The sequence below is a fragment of the Somniosus microcephalus genome, chromosome 18 (genome assembly GCF_052327205.1).
Source record: "Somniosus microcephalus isolate GS21.2 chromosome 18, FLI_Smic_1.0, whole genome shotgun sequence".
In the NCBI taxonomy this organism is placed as follows: domain Eukaryota; kingdom Metazoa; phylum Chordata; class Chondrichthyes; order Squaliformes; family Somniosidae; genus Somniosus; species Somniosus microcephalus.
This window is the reverse complement of record NC_141004.1, coordinates 78,602,142-78,617,329: the sequence shown is the minus strand read 5'-3', so window position 1 is coordinate 78,617,329 and position 15,188 is coordinate 78,602,142.

Genomic DNA, 15,188 nt, shown 5'->3' with positions numbered 1-15,188 from the left:
ATCATTCACTAAGGATCCTTCCAATGTTGGACTCAACTAAAATCACTATCAGTTTAGTGCTTCACTTCACAGATCGTTTCACAGTTGAATAAATGTCCTTCCTGATTTACTCACTGTTTTTCCTACCCTTCCTCAAGTCGTTAGTACCCTATACACTATCTCATCTTCCCGCCATTTCAAGCTCCTTTATCCTCGAGTCAGCCTCACTTTAATTAACTGTCCATGGCAAAAATAACAGTTTTAAACACGTAAAACCCGACTATCTTCCACACAGAAAAGCCACGTCAGTTCAGATGGCCTCGTCGCCACTTTTGTTAAATCTCAAGAGTTTAATAACCTTGCTTGTATATAACAATTAAAAGAGTACGCAGGAGACAGAGTTCAGTTAACAGCCATTTTTCCAGAAAATCTTCCCCACTTCATACACTCTATTTCCCATAGTGCATGGCACATCACAACTACGGTAAGCTATGTGGGACAATTCAAATACAACATTCAAAATACACAACAGTCAGTACTTCTGCAATTTTCACCTTTACTTCTCTCAGCATCCTAGGATGCATCACATGCAGTCCTGGTGACTTATCTACTTTAAATACAGCCAGCCTTTCTAGTATCTCCTCTTTATCAATTTTTATCTCATCCAGTATCTCAACTACCTCCTCTTTCACTATCATTTTTGCAGCATTTTCTTCCTTAGTAAAGACAGATGCAAAGTACTCATTTAGTCTTAGGCAGTCCCTCTGAACCGAGGATGACTTGTTCCACACTAAAAATGAGTTCTCAGGTGACTGATGAGTCCAATGCGGGACCTACAGTCTGTGTCACAGGTGGGGCAGACGGTGGTTGAGGGGGCGGGCGGGTGGGGTGTTTGGGTTATGTGCGTTCCTTCCGCTGTTTGCGCTTGGCTTCCGCTTGCTCCTGGCGAAGAGACTTGAGGTGTTCGGCGCCTTCCCAGATGCTTCTCCTTCACTTTGAGCGGTCTTGGGCCAGGGATTCCCAGGTGTCAGTAGGGATGTTGAACATTTTCAAGGAGGCTTTGAGGGTGTCCTTGAAGTGTTTCCTCTGCCCACCTGGGGCTCTCTGGCCATGCCGGAGCTCTGAGTAGAGTGCTTGTTTTGGGAGTCTCATATCAAGCATGCAGATGATATGGCCCATTCATCGGAGCTGATCGAGCGTGGTCAAAGCTTCGATGCTGGGGCTGTTGGCCTGAGCAAGAACACTGATGTTGGTGCACCTATCCTGCCAATGGATTTGCAGGATCTTGTGGAGGCAGCATTGGTGGTGCCTTTCCAGTGCTTTGAGGTGCCTGCTGTACATGGTCCATGTCTCTGAAGCATACAGGAGGGCGGGTATCACTGCTGCTCTGTAGACCATGAGCTTGGTGCTAGGTTTGAGGTCCTGGTCTTCAAACACTCTCTTCTTCAGGTGACCAAAGGTTGCACTGGCACACTGAAGACGGTGTTGGACTTCGTCATCGATGTCTGCCCTTGTTGACAGTAGGCTCCCGAGGTATGGAAAGTGGTCCACCTTGTCCAAGGCCTCGTCATGGAATTTCATAATTGGGGGCAGCTTGGTCTTATGGATATTTAGTGTAAGTCCCATGCTCTCGTACACTTCAGTGAAGGTGTTGACGATGGTTTGGAGTTTGACCTCAAAGTGTGCACAGACGCAAGCATCGTTTGCATACTGTAATTCGATGACAGAGGATGGGATGGCCTTGGATCTGGACTGGAGGTGACGGAGGTTGAAAAGTTTCCCATTTGTTCTGTAGATTAGCTCCACTCCAGCGGGGAGCTTACTAAGGGTGAGATGGAGCATTGCAGCCAGGAAGATTGAGAAGAAAATTGGCACAATGACACAACCTTGCTTGACCCCGGTCTGTACTTGAATTGGGTCTGTGGTGGATCCATTGGTCAGGATCACGGTTTGCATGTTGTCGTGAAGAAGGTGGAGGATGGTGACAAACTTTGGAGGGCAGCCGAATTTGAGGAGGACACTCCATAATCCCTCATGATTGACGGGTGTCGAAGGCATTTGTGAGGTCAAAGAAGGCCATGTACAGTGGCTGGTGCTGTTCCCTGTATTTCTCTTGTAGTTAACGTGCGGTGAAGATCATGTCCATTGTGCCCCTTAGTGGGTGGAATCCACATTGCGACTCTGGGAGGAGCTCTTCAGCCACTGGGAGAAGGCGATTGAGGAGTGTTCTTGCAATGACTTTCCCTGTGGCAGACAGCAGGGAGACTCCTCTGTAATTACCACATTTGGACTTGTCACCTTTCTTGAAGATGGTCATGATTACAGCGTCTCTGAGATCCCCTGGCATGCTCTCCTCCTTACAAATCATTTCGTACCTCAGCTGTGCCCTCTGCCTCCATGCGTAGGTCTCTTTGTTGGTCCCTGATCGGCCCTACCCCTCTTCTTACTACCTGTTTATTATGTATATATGCCTGTAGGAGACTTTCGGTTTCCCTTTTATGTTAGCTGCCAATCTATTCTCAAACTCCCTCTTTGCCCCTCTTATTTCTTTTTTCACTTCTCCTCTGAAATTTCTATATTCAGCCTGGCTCTCACTTGTATTCGCAACCTGACATCTGTCATAAGCCCCTTTTTCTGCTTCATCTTACTCTCTGTCTCTTTCATCATCCAGGGAGCTCTGGCTTTGGTTGCCCTACCTTTCCCCCTTATGAGAATGTACCTCGACTATAACCAAACCACCTCCTCTTTAAAGGCAGCCCATTGTTCAATTACAGTTTTGCCTGCCAATCTTTGTTTCCAATTTACCCGGGCCAAGTCCGTTCTCAACCCACTGAAATTGGCCTTCCTCCAATTAAGTATTTTAATTCTAGTTTGCTCCTTGTCCTTTTCCATAGCTAATCTAAACCTTATGATACTATGATCACTGTTCCCTAAATGTTCCCCTACTGACACTTGATCCACCTGACCCACATCCTTCCCCAGAACCAGATCCAGCAATGCCTCCTTCTTTGTTGGGCTGGAAACATTCTGATCAAGAAAGTTCTCCTGCAGACACTTCAGAAATTATTCCCCCTCTCTGCCCTTTATGTGAGATAGGACACAGGGAACATAGTTTTGGATGACCTCAAGTTTAAAGAGGGTGGAAGATGGGAGGCTGGCCAGGAGTGCATTGGAATAGTCAAGTTTAGAGGTAATAAAGGCATGGATGAGGGTTTCAGCAGCAGATGAGCTGAGGCAGAGGTGAAGTCAGGTAATGTTATGGAGGTGAATTAAGTGGTCTTAGTGATAACATAGTAACATAGAGATAGGAACAGGAGTAGGCCATTCGGCCCTTCGAGCCTGCTCCGCCATTCAATGAGATCATGGCTGATCCTCGTCTGAGATCATAGCTGATCTTACCAGTTCAGTACCCCGTCCCCGCCTTTTCTCCGTAACCCTTAATCCCCTTAGCCTTCAGAAATATATCCAATTCTCTCTTGAAAATATTTATTGAATTAGCCTTCACAGCCCTCTGTGGCAGGGAATTCCACAGGCTCACCACTCTTTGAGTGAAGAAATTCTTCCTCATCTCTGTTTTAAATGATTTGCCCTCTATTTTTAGACTGTGGCCCCTGGTTCTGTGCTCCCCGGCCATTGGAAACATTCTCTCTGAATTCAGCCTGTCCAGGCCTGCCATAATTTTATATGTTTCGATGAGATCCCCTCTCAATCTTCTAAACTCCAGTGAGTACAAGCCCAAACTATTTAATCTCTCTTCGTAGGTCATTCCCGCCATTCCAGGTATCAGCCTGGTGAATCGCCGTTGCACTCTTTCCATGGCAAGAACATCCTTCCGCAGATGGGGCGACCAAAACTGTACACAATACTCCAGATGCGGTCTCACCAGCACCTTGTACAGCTGTAGTAAGGTATCCCTATTCCTATACTCGAACCCCCTTGATATGAAGGCCAACATACCATTTGCCTTCTTAATCGCCTGTTGCACCTGCATGCTCTCCTTCAGTGACTGGTGCACAAGAACACCCAGGCCCCTCTGCACTTCCCCATCTCCCAATCTATTGCCATTTAGATAATAATCTACCCTCCTGTTTTTACCCCCAAAGTGGATAACCTCGCATTTATCCACATTATAGTGCATCTGCCACGTATCCGCCCATTCCCCCAACCTGTCCAAATCGCACTGTAGCCTCCTGACATCCTCATCAGAGCCCACCCCTCCTCCTAGTTTAGTGTCGTCAGCGAATTTGGAAATATTGCATCCAATTCCCTGATCCAGATCATTTATATATATTGTGAACAGCTGGGGTCCCAGGACAGATCCTTGCGGCACCCCGCTGGTCACTGCCTGCCACTCCGAAAATGAGCCGTTTATTCCAACTCTCTGTTTTCTATCCGCCAGCCAGTTCTCTATCCACGTTAATACTTTGCCCCCAATCCCATGAGCCTTAATTTTGCATGACAATCTTTTGTGTGGATTTATGGTCAGAAGCTCAACTCATGTCAAATATGAACCAAGGTCCAGCCTCAGACATTTGCCAGGGAGAGGGATGGAGTTGGTGGCTAGGGAACTGGAGTTTGTGATGGGGATCAAAGGCAATGGCTTTGGTCCTCTCTCCTATTCTTTCCTCTAGTTTCGCCGTTTACTATTGGGATATATAAGAACATAAGAACATAAGAAATAGGAGCAGGAGTAGGCCATTCGGCCCTTCAAGCCTGTTCCGCCATTTAATGAGATCATGGCTGATCTTCTGCATCAACTGCATTCACCGGCCCTATCGCCATATCCCTTGATGCCTTCACTAGTCAGAAATCTATCGACTTCTGACTGAATATACCCAATGACTGAGCCTCCACAGCCCTCTGTGGTAGAGAATTCCAAAGATTCACCACCCTCTGTGTGAAGAAATTTCTTCTCATCTCAGTCCTGAATGTCCTACCCTTTATCCTGAGGCTGTGGCCCGTGGTTCTCGACTCCCAACCAAGGGAAATATTCTCCCAGCATCCACCCAGTCAATCCCTGTAATAATTTTGTATGCTTCAATGAGATCCCCTCTCATTCTTCTGAATTCAAGAGAATGCAGGCCTAGTTTACTCAGTCTCTTCTCATACGACAGTCCCGCCATCCCAGGAATCAGCCTCGTGAACTTTCGTTGCACTCCCTCTATGGCAAGTATATCCTTCCTTAGGTAAGGAGACCAAAATTGTACACAGTACTCCAGGTGTGGTCTCACCAAGGCCCTATATAATTGATGTAAGACTTCTTTACTCCTGTACTCAAATCCTCTTGTAATGAAGGGCAGCATACCATTTGCCTTCCTTATGGCTTTCTGCACCTGCACATTCACTTTCAGTGACTCATGTACAAGGACACCCAGGTCCCTTTGAGCATCTGCATTCCCCAATCTTTCACCATTTAGGAAATACTCTGCCTTTCTGTTTTTTCTACCAAAGTGGATAACTTCACATTTATCCACATTATATTCCATCTGCCTTGTTCTCGCCCACTCACTGATCCTGTCAAGATCCCCTTGAAGCCTCTTCACATCCTCCTCACAACTGACACTGACACCTAGCTTTGTATTATCAGCAGATTTGGAAATCTTACATTTAGTCCCCTCATCCAAATCACTGATATAAATTGTGAATAGCTGGGGCCCAAGCACCAATCCGTGCAGTACCCCACTAGTCACAGCCTGCCATCCTGAAAAAGACCCGTTTATCCCTACTCTTTGTTTTCTGTTTGTTAACCAATTCTCAACCCATGCTAGTATGTTACCCCCAATTCCATGTGCCCTAATTTTGTTCACCAGCCTTTTGTTTGGGACCTTATCAAAGGCCTTCTGAAAATCCAGATACACCACATCTACCAGTTCCCCTTTGTCTACTCCACTAGTTACATCCTCAAAGAACTCCAATAGTTTTGTCAAACAGGATTTCCCTTTCATAAATCCATGTTGACTCTGCCCAATCTTACTATTAGTTTCTAAGTGCCCAGTTATTGCATCCTTTATAATAGATTTCAGCATTTTCCCAACTACTGATGTGAGGCTAACAGGTCTGTAGTTCACCGTTTTTAAATAGTGGGGTTACATTTGCTATCCTGCAATCTGCAGGAACCATTCCAGAATCTATAGAATTTTGGAAGGCGACAACCAATGCGTCCACTATTCCAATGGCCACCTCTTTCAAAACCCTAGGTTGTAGGTCATCCGGTCCTTGGGATTTATTGGGGGAGAAATTCGGTACTGCCCCGTTTGGGGCGCTAGTATTGGCAGTGCGCAAAGTTTAGCGCCAGACGCAATTTATCGCCACCTCGACCGATATTGGGTTGCAGCATCCCTGAAGGTGATTGCGGCGCTAAATCAGGCACTGCACGGTAGTCTTAAGGCTCTAACCCAGCGGCGTGATGCAATTTCTCCGCAGGCGGGCGCAGCGCAGGTGCCGTCAATTATCGATTTCACCCAGACACGCTGGCGCTGACCAGCTCTTAAAGGGGCAGATCAAATATCATCTGCAGCCACACTCTGCACCTTGTAGGCCTCAAAATCGGCAGCAACCTACCTGTGGTGGGCAAAACTTCAACCACATGGAGAGGGCCAGGGAGAGAGTGCAGCACTTCAGTGAGGGGGCATTGGATGCTCTGGTTGACGCGGTGGAGCGCCAGCGATCTGTGCTGTACCCGGAGAATGGCAGGAGGCCTCAACAAACCGAATACCGCAGAGCTTGGAGGGAGGTTTCCCAAAGAGTCACCTCCAGCAGCATGGTTCTGAGGACTCCTGTGCAATGCAGGAAGAAGATCAACGACCTCACTTGGGTCGTCAGGGTGAGTGCCTTTTTCAGAATCATCTTCATTCCTCCATCTGCACCTCACTTTATGGCCAAAGGGACTGCAAAGCCCCAGTGGCCAGCTGTCATCCAGAACCCATGGCCCTTTCTGGAAACACACATGCACATTCAGCTCAGTGCATAATGTAAGGGCTATTCGACCATGGGAGGCATGTGATGCCAGATCAGGGCAGCATAATGTAAGGGCTATTCTACCATGGGAGGCATGTGATACCAGATCAGGGCAGCATGTTTCATCACACCCCGTCCTTTCTCTTGCAGGCCAAGCTGGCGAGTAACCGCAGGCAACAGCTTCAGAGCGGAGGAGGCCGGCCTCACCTGCAGACCCTTACAGACCTGGAGGAGCGAGTCCACCAGATCGTCGCAAGCCGGATGACTGGCCCCATCGCCTCTGGAGATGGCGACCCCATTGTGAACAGCGATTGTAAGGTCATCACCTTTCTGACTTCTCTCCTTCCACTTGTTCCCCACACCAGCATGCTTTTTCACTCTCGACCCAATTCAGAGCATTGCAGCACTCATGCATCCCTTGCTGCCACCCTGTCCTTTCACGAAAGACACTCTTGAACCTCCCTGCTTTCAGATGCTGCATCAGCAGCTCAGGAGGCGGGCCCTCAAGCTGCCACTGCAACTGACTCCGGAGGTGATGAGGAGGAGGAAGCCGGACGATCCGTTCAACCCTCAGGTGAGCCAGCCCATCTCCAGACTGGGGAGACTCCTTCCCTGGAGGGGAGCAGGGGGGAATGCTCTGAGGAGGATCCAGCTCCAGGACCCAGCAGCCTGCAGCAACGCGAGGGGGGTAGGGAAGCTTGGGGGCACGCGTCTCCCCAGAGGGCGAGTCGGGCTGCCAGTGCTGCTGCACAGAACACAGAAGAGGTGTGTGCCCTCGCTGAAATGAGCGCCCAGGCTGGGCTGAGGCACACTGAGTTCATGGCTGCAGTGGGAAGGATGCCCGAATCCTTTGAGACACTGGCAAGGAGTGTCCAAGACTTCAGCGCAGCACAGGCAAGGTGTGTGCAGGACTTCGGCACAGCACTGGCAAGGATTGTCCAGGGCTTCAGCGAAGCAATGGCACCTGCCACGCAAGTGCTGAGTGCTGCCACGCAGTCACTCGCTGGTCTCATGCAGACGCAGATTGAGGCCACTCGAGCACTGACTGCTGCCACCCTCGCTGGATCGGGCAGGATTCCCCGAGGCCCTTGCCGCACCACAGCAGGTCAGCAATCTGTGCACCAGCCGATTGCTGCGCATGCTGCGGTGCTGCCCCGTCAGAGTGCCAGTGTGTCAGCCGACCAGGGAGCTGCTGTCCGCTCTCAGAATGACAGCATTCCTGATGCCACTACTGGCACTTCTCCACTGCAGCTGCCACCACCTGTAGGACAGACTGCTTCCACCCATGCAGAGTTGGAGCAGTCAGCAGCCAGGCCCTCCTTGCCCAGAGCTCATCCAGGCCATTCCTCAGGGGCATCTGCAGTTTCAGACAGTCAGCAGGCCTCCCCCAGCCTTGCTGCAGCCACTGGGGTCCCATTACGGAGGAGCTGCAGGGCGGGAAGGGGCCAATGCCGAAAGGGAAGCAGATCACCATCGAGGGGGAAAAAGTAGAAGGTGCTGCTGATTCCTGTTATTTGTTTCATTCAAGGCAGGGGATGCTGGTCTGAATGTTAGTTATGTTTTGGACAGTCTCCCGGGTGTGAGAGTCACTTATGCGGCAGTCTGTTTGTTTTGCTTTTTGTTGCCATTGCTTTGTCATGCGGGAAGGAAGCACATTTTGTTAAATAAACAACTTTCTTTATTCACAACGACCATGTCTGTTCTTTGCAAAAATTTTGCCCTTGACCGGCCTAGGGGTAGCAGAATGGTTCCATTCATGTTCTTGGAATGGCAGCAAGCATTCCCTGAGAGGGGCCTAGAAGTGACTTGCTATAAGCCTCTGACAGACAGCCCTTGCAGTTTGTGCCTCCCTCCCATCTTGGTGCTGCTGCTCCTCCTCCTCCTCCTCCTCCTCTGCTGGTGCTTCAATGTCTGGTGACATTGGCTGGGTCCTGAGGATTGCCAGGTTATGCAGCATGCAACACACAACCACGAAGTGGGAGACTCACTCAGATGAGTACTGAAGGGCTCCTCCAGAATGGTCCAGACAGCGGAACCGTTGCTTCAGCATGCCGATTGTGTGCTCAATGATGTTCCTGGTCGCTTGATGGCTCTCATTGTAATGTTCTTCAGCAGGGGTGCTGGGCAAACGGAGCGGGGTCTTCAGCCAGGGGCACAGAGGATAGCCCTTCTCCCCGAGAAGCCAGCCTCCTGGGTGAGCTGGGGCCTCGAAAAGGTCTGCCACAGAAGTCTGGCGCAGGATGAAGGCATCATGGCTGCTGCCTGGAAAGTGGGCATTCACAGCGAGTATCAGCTGTCGGTGGTCACAGACCAGCTGCACATTCAAAGAATGGAACCCCTTTCGGTTGCGGAAATCCTCCGCATTCTCTAGAGGTGCCCGCAAAGCCACATGCGTGCAGTCAATGGCGCCCTGCACCATGGGGAAGCCCGCTATCATTGCGAAGCCCTCTGCACACTCATGCTACTTGTCCGGGGTCATCGGGAATGAGATGTACTGCCGTCTCCTTCTAGTCACTTGACGGATGCAGCAGTGCACCACGAACTGTGAGATGTTGGCAATGTCCCTGGTAGCGGCCTGAAAGGAACCACTTGCATAGAAGTTTAGAGCCACAGTGATCCTCACAGTGACTGACAGAGATGTCCTGCTCCTTAGTTGAGGCTGCAGATCTGGCTGAAGCAGGTGGCAGAGCTCAGTGACCACCTCCTTACTGAAGCGCAGCCTTCGGAAACACTGCTCCTCCGACATGTTGATATATGAAAACTGCTGGTGGAAAACCCTGGCAGCGTAAGGTCTCGTGGGGCGACGTCTGTAGGCCCGCCTCCGCCTGGCCATGCCTGCCACTCTATCCCTGCATCTCTGTGCCCTGTCAATATGATTGAGAAGCACGCCATTCCCATCCAATGCAGCCCCTATAGTAAGTGCGCACTGAAAGTTATGCCGTTTAAGAAGCTCACCAACTGCAGGAGTGATGTTCAGAAGGCTAAAGTTTCTCTGCCAGCGCTGGCTCACTGCAGAAATGGCTCTCCGTGTGTAGCTGAGCAACTCTCTCTCTCTCTCAAAGAAGTTGTGGTCCAGAAATGGCTGCCAGTAATAATCCAGAACAGTCCCCTTTAAAGAGCGCCCCGTGAGCCCAACAGCGACTGGGAAACATTCCAGGTAACCTGTCCTTGTTAGCGCCAGGCGGAACGGAGGGGGGCGCCACTGAATTTCCGGTCCGGGGCGCCCCAAAGGCGTTGCACACTGAAATGACGTCATGATCTGCGTGCGCCGGTGAGCGGGCGCTAAGGTTTAGCGCCGGTGCTAAATGTCCGCTCAATATGGGAAGAGGCGCAGGGTTCGCTGCGCCCGGGTGCTAGTTGGTTAGTGCCCCACTTCTCGGCCTCTTTAGGCGCTAATGGGTGGCGCAACCAACCGAATTTTTCCCCCATTGACTTTTAGTCCCATTATTTTGCTAGGACTGTTTTTTTACTAATAATAATTTCTTTAAGTTCCTCATTCTCGTCACACCCTTGGTTTTCTCATATTTCTGTGAGGTTTTTTGTGTCTTCCTCTGTGAAGGCAAAAACAAAGTATTTATTTAATTTCTCTCCATTTCCTCATTCCCCATTATAAATACTCCCGTCTCTGACTGTAAAGGACCTACATTTACCTTCGCCAGTCTTTTCCTTTTTACTTACCTATAGACACTTTTACAATCCGTTTTTATATTTTTCACATTTCATTTTCCCTTCCTTTATCAATTTCTTGGTCCTCCTTTGCTGATTTCTAAAAAGATCCCAAACCTAATCTGTATCCTAATCTTGCTACGTAACCAGAAAGGAATAGAAGGTTATGCTGACAGGGCTAGATGAAGAGTTGTAGGAGGCTCGTGTACAACATTAACACTGGCATTGACCAGTGGGGTCGAATGGCCTGTTCCTGTACTTTACATTCTACATAATTCTGTGTAATGCTATGTAATGCCCTTCATAACTAAATTTTCTGGAATGCCCTAAGGAGTACGAGTGTGATGGTGATATTTTGTTACTTTTCACATAAGGCCAGTTTGGAAGGTGACCTGCCAGGAAATTGCGCCCGGTCCAAAGGGAAGCTGTTGCTGCAAGAACGGGATATTACACAGTTCAATAAATGACGGAAGATGAAACAAGTTTGTTGATTGAGCACAGGCCGAGAGAAATGCCAGACATTGAGCACTGCTGGGGTCTCAAAGAGGGCCGAGAATAGGACCAGTAGAAGTGGCCTTCATTGACCTTGTATTCTTTGTTATGCTGAAGGACTGCTAGTTTGACGTTGCGAGGGCCAATTTGGGACATTGGGCTGGCGTGCTCTTCGACTTGCGTTTAAATTTGGCAGTCATCCCAAATTGTCTGAATTTGGTATATCCGTAATCTTGATCTTGGGGAAGGGGCGGCAGTGGATATATTATATGATGTCCACATTAAACTGTTGCCAAAAGAGTAACTGTTAAGAACATAAGAAATAAGAAATAGGAGCAGGAGTCGGCCATTTGGCCATTCGAGCCTGCTCTGCCATTCAATAAGATCATGGTTGATCTTCCACCTCATCTCCACTTTCCTGAACTATCCCCATCCATTGATTGCCTTAATATTCAAACATCTATCGATCTCTGTCTTGAATATACTCAGTGGCTGAGCCTCCACAGCCCTCTGGGGTAGAGAATTCCAAAGATTCACCACCCTTTGAGTGAAGAAATCTCTCCACAACTCAGTCCTGAATGGCCGATCCCTTATTCTGAGATTGTGACCCCTGGTTCTAGACTCTCCAGCCAGGGGAAACATCCTCCCTACATCTACCCTGTCAAGCCCTGTAAGAATTTTGTATGTTTCAATGAGATCACCTCTCATTGTTCTAAACTTTAGAGAATATAGACCTAGTCTACTCAATCTCTCTTCATAGGACAATCCACCCATCCCAGGAACCAGTCTAGTGAATCTTCATTTCATTCCCTCTATAGCAAGTATATCCTTTTTTAGGTAAGGAGACCAAAACTGTACACAATACTCCAGGTGTGGTCTCACCAGGGCCCTATATAATTGCAGTAAGACATCTTGGCCTAGAAATTCAGTAAGGCCCCGCCAGCTCGCTTGCGCCCAAAAGTTAGCACTGCGCGCGGAGCCAGTTGCGACCGTCAGAAATTCAGTTTCTGCGCCCCAAGTCAGAACCGGGCGCTATTACAGGGTGTGCCCGCCCCCGCTTGGGGCGCTGAAACTGAATTTCAGCACTGTAGGTGCCGCTGCGCCACCCGCTGCGGAGCGGCAGGCTGCGGTACTGCAGGCCTCCTCCTTCTCTTAAGGGGGAGGTGCCTGCAATGGGGAGATCGCCACTTGATAGTGCTGGCAAATGAGCCTGGCACCACGGAGAAGTGCCGGGCTCACGGAAAGCAGCTGGCAATGCCGCGGGGGGGGGTGGAGGAGGCCGGGGAAGGAGGTGCGGGCAGGCGGCCGCCGAAAAACCGGCCGGCCGCAGCTCCGCCTTAACCAGCGCCACTAAGGCTGCAGGACGGCCACGGTTGCAGAACGTTGTTTGCGGCCGCTGCGGAAGAGGCGGCCGCAACTAGATATGGGGGTCGGGCCGGTATCGGGGCGGAACCGGGGCACTGCGCACACCGATGACGTCATCGGTGCCGGCGCAGCGCTAACGGCCACTGCCGCCATTACCGCTGCGCTGAATATCAGCGCAAACTCCTCTATTGGCGCAGAAGCCCTCTTTGGGCGGTAACTGGCCGCAAAGCTGGCGGGGCCTTACTGAATTTCTAGCCCCTTTACTCAAATCACCTTGTAATAAAGGCCAACATACCATTTGCTTTCCTAATTGCTTGCTGTACCTGCATGTTAGCTTTCAGTGATTCTTACAAGGACACCCAGGTCCCTCTGAACACCAACATTTCCCAATCTCTCACCATTTAAAAATATTTTGCTTCTCTATTTTTCCTGCCAAAGTGGATAACTTCACATTTCTCCACATTATATTCCATTTGTCATGTTCTTGCCCATTCACTTAGCCTGTCTATATCCCCTTGAAGCCTTCTTGCATCCTCCTCACAACTTACATTCCCACCCAGCTTTGTGTCATCAGCAAGCTTGGATATATTACATTTGGTCCCCTAATCCAAACCATTGATGTAGATTGTGAATAGCTGAGGCCCAAGCACTGATCCTTGCGGTACCCCACTAGTTACAGCCTGCCAACCCGAAAATGACCCGTTTATTCCAACTCTCTCTTTTCTGTCCATTAACCAATCCTCAATCCATGCTAGTATATTACCCCAATCCCATGAGCCCTAATTTTGATTAATAACCTCTTGTGTGGTACCTTATCGAATGCCTTCTGAAAATCCAAATACACCACATCCACTGGTTCCCCCTTATCTATTCTGCTGGTTCCAACCTCAGAAAAATCTAACAGATTTGTCAAACACGATTTTCCTTTCATAAATTCGTGTTGACTCTGCCCAATCCTATTATTATTTTCTAAGTGCCCTGGTGCCACATCTTAACAATCGTTTATAACATTTTCCCTATTAGTGATTTCAGGCTAACTGGTCTGTATTTCCCCATTTTTTCTCTCTCTCCTTTCTTAAATAGTGAGGTTACATTTGCTACCTTCCAATCTGCAGGAAACATTCCAGAATCTATGGAATTTTGGAAAATGACAACCAATGCACCCACTATCTCTACAGCCACCTCTTTCAAAACCCTAAGATGTAGGCCATCAGGTCCATGGGATTTATTGGCTTTCAGTCCCATTAATTTCTCCAGTACTTTGTTTTACTATTTGTTTCTCGCTAGTTTACTCTCATAGTATATTTTCCCTTTCTTAATCAATTTCTTGGTCCTCCTTTGCTGAATTCTAAAATCCTCCCCATCCTCAGGCTTACTACTCTTTTTGGCAACTTTCTAAGCCTCTTCCTTTGATCTAATACTATTTTTACCCTCTCTTGTAAGCCATGGTTGGACCACTTTTCCTGTGGGTTTTTTGTGCCTTAAAGGAATGTATATTTGTTGTAAATTATATATTAATTCTTTAAATGCTAGCCATTGCTTGTCTACCATCATACCTTTTAATGTAGTTTCCCAGTCTACCATAGCCAACTCGGCCCTCATACCTACATAGTTTGCTAGTTTTGGACTTAGCTAAATCACTTTCAAACACAATATAAATTCTATCATATTATGGTCACTCTTCCCTAAATCTCCCTTTACTACAAGGTTATAAATTAACCCTTTCTCATTGCACTATTATTATTTTCTGATACTAGATCTAAATTAGCCTGTTCCCTAGTTGGTTCCTCAACATACTGATCTAGAAAACTATCTTGCATACATTCCATGAATTTGTCGTCCACACTATTACTGCAAATTTGGTTTGCCCAGTCTATATGTAGATTAAAGCCCCCTTGACCACTATATTACCCTTGTTACATGCATCTCTAATTTCCTGAGTTATACTCTGCCCTACATTACAACTATTGTTTGGGGACCTATAAACAGCTCCCACCAATGTTTTCTGCAGTTGCCGTTTCTTAGCTCCACCCAAACTGATTCTACTTCTTGATTTTCAGAGCTAAGATCCTTTTTCTCTACTGCCTTTATCTCATCCTTTATTACCAGGGCTACCCCTCCTCCTTTTCCATTTTGCCTATCTCTTCTAAAAGTTAAGTATCCTGGAATATTTAGTTCTCAACCACGTCTCCGTTATGGCTATTAGATCAAACCTGATAATTTCTAACTGCGCTATTAATTCATTTATTTTGTAGTGAATGCTTCGCTCATTCACATATAGTGCCTTTAGCTTTGACTTATTTCTATTTTCCCTGATGTCACCTTAGTCACTGATGCCCTATTACCTTTGTTACTCTCTCTGTCCCTTCCTGACCCACTCTGCTTATTTTTGCCCAAAACTCTACTCTGCTCTAGAACCTTGACATTTCTCTCGCTGCTTTTAAATTTACTCTTTCCTGAATCCTCCCACCCCACCCCCACCCCCATCCCCCTTCATTAGTTTAAAGCCCTGTCTACTGCCCTAGTTATTCGGTTTGCCAGGACACTGGTCCCAGCCCATGTGGAGCCCATCCCAATGGAACAGCTCCCTCATTCCCCAGTACTGGTGCCAGTGCCCCATGAACTGAAACCCCTTCCCCCACACCACACTTTGAGCCACACATTTAAACCTCTAATCTGTTTGTCCCTATGCCAATTTGCACATGGCTTAGGTAACAATCCAGAGATTA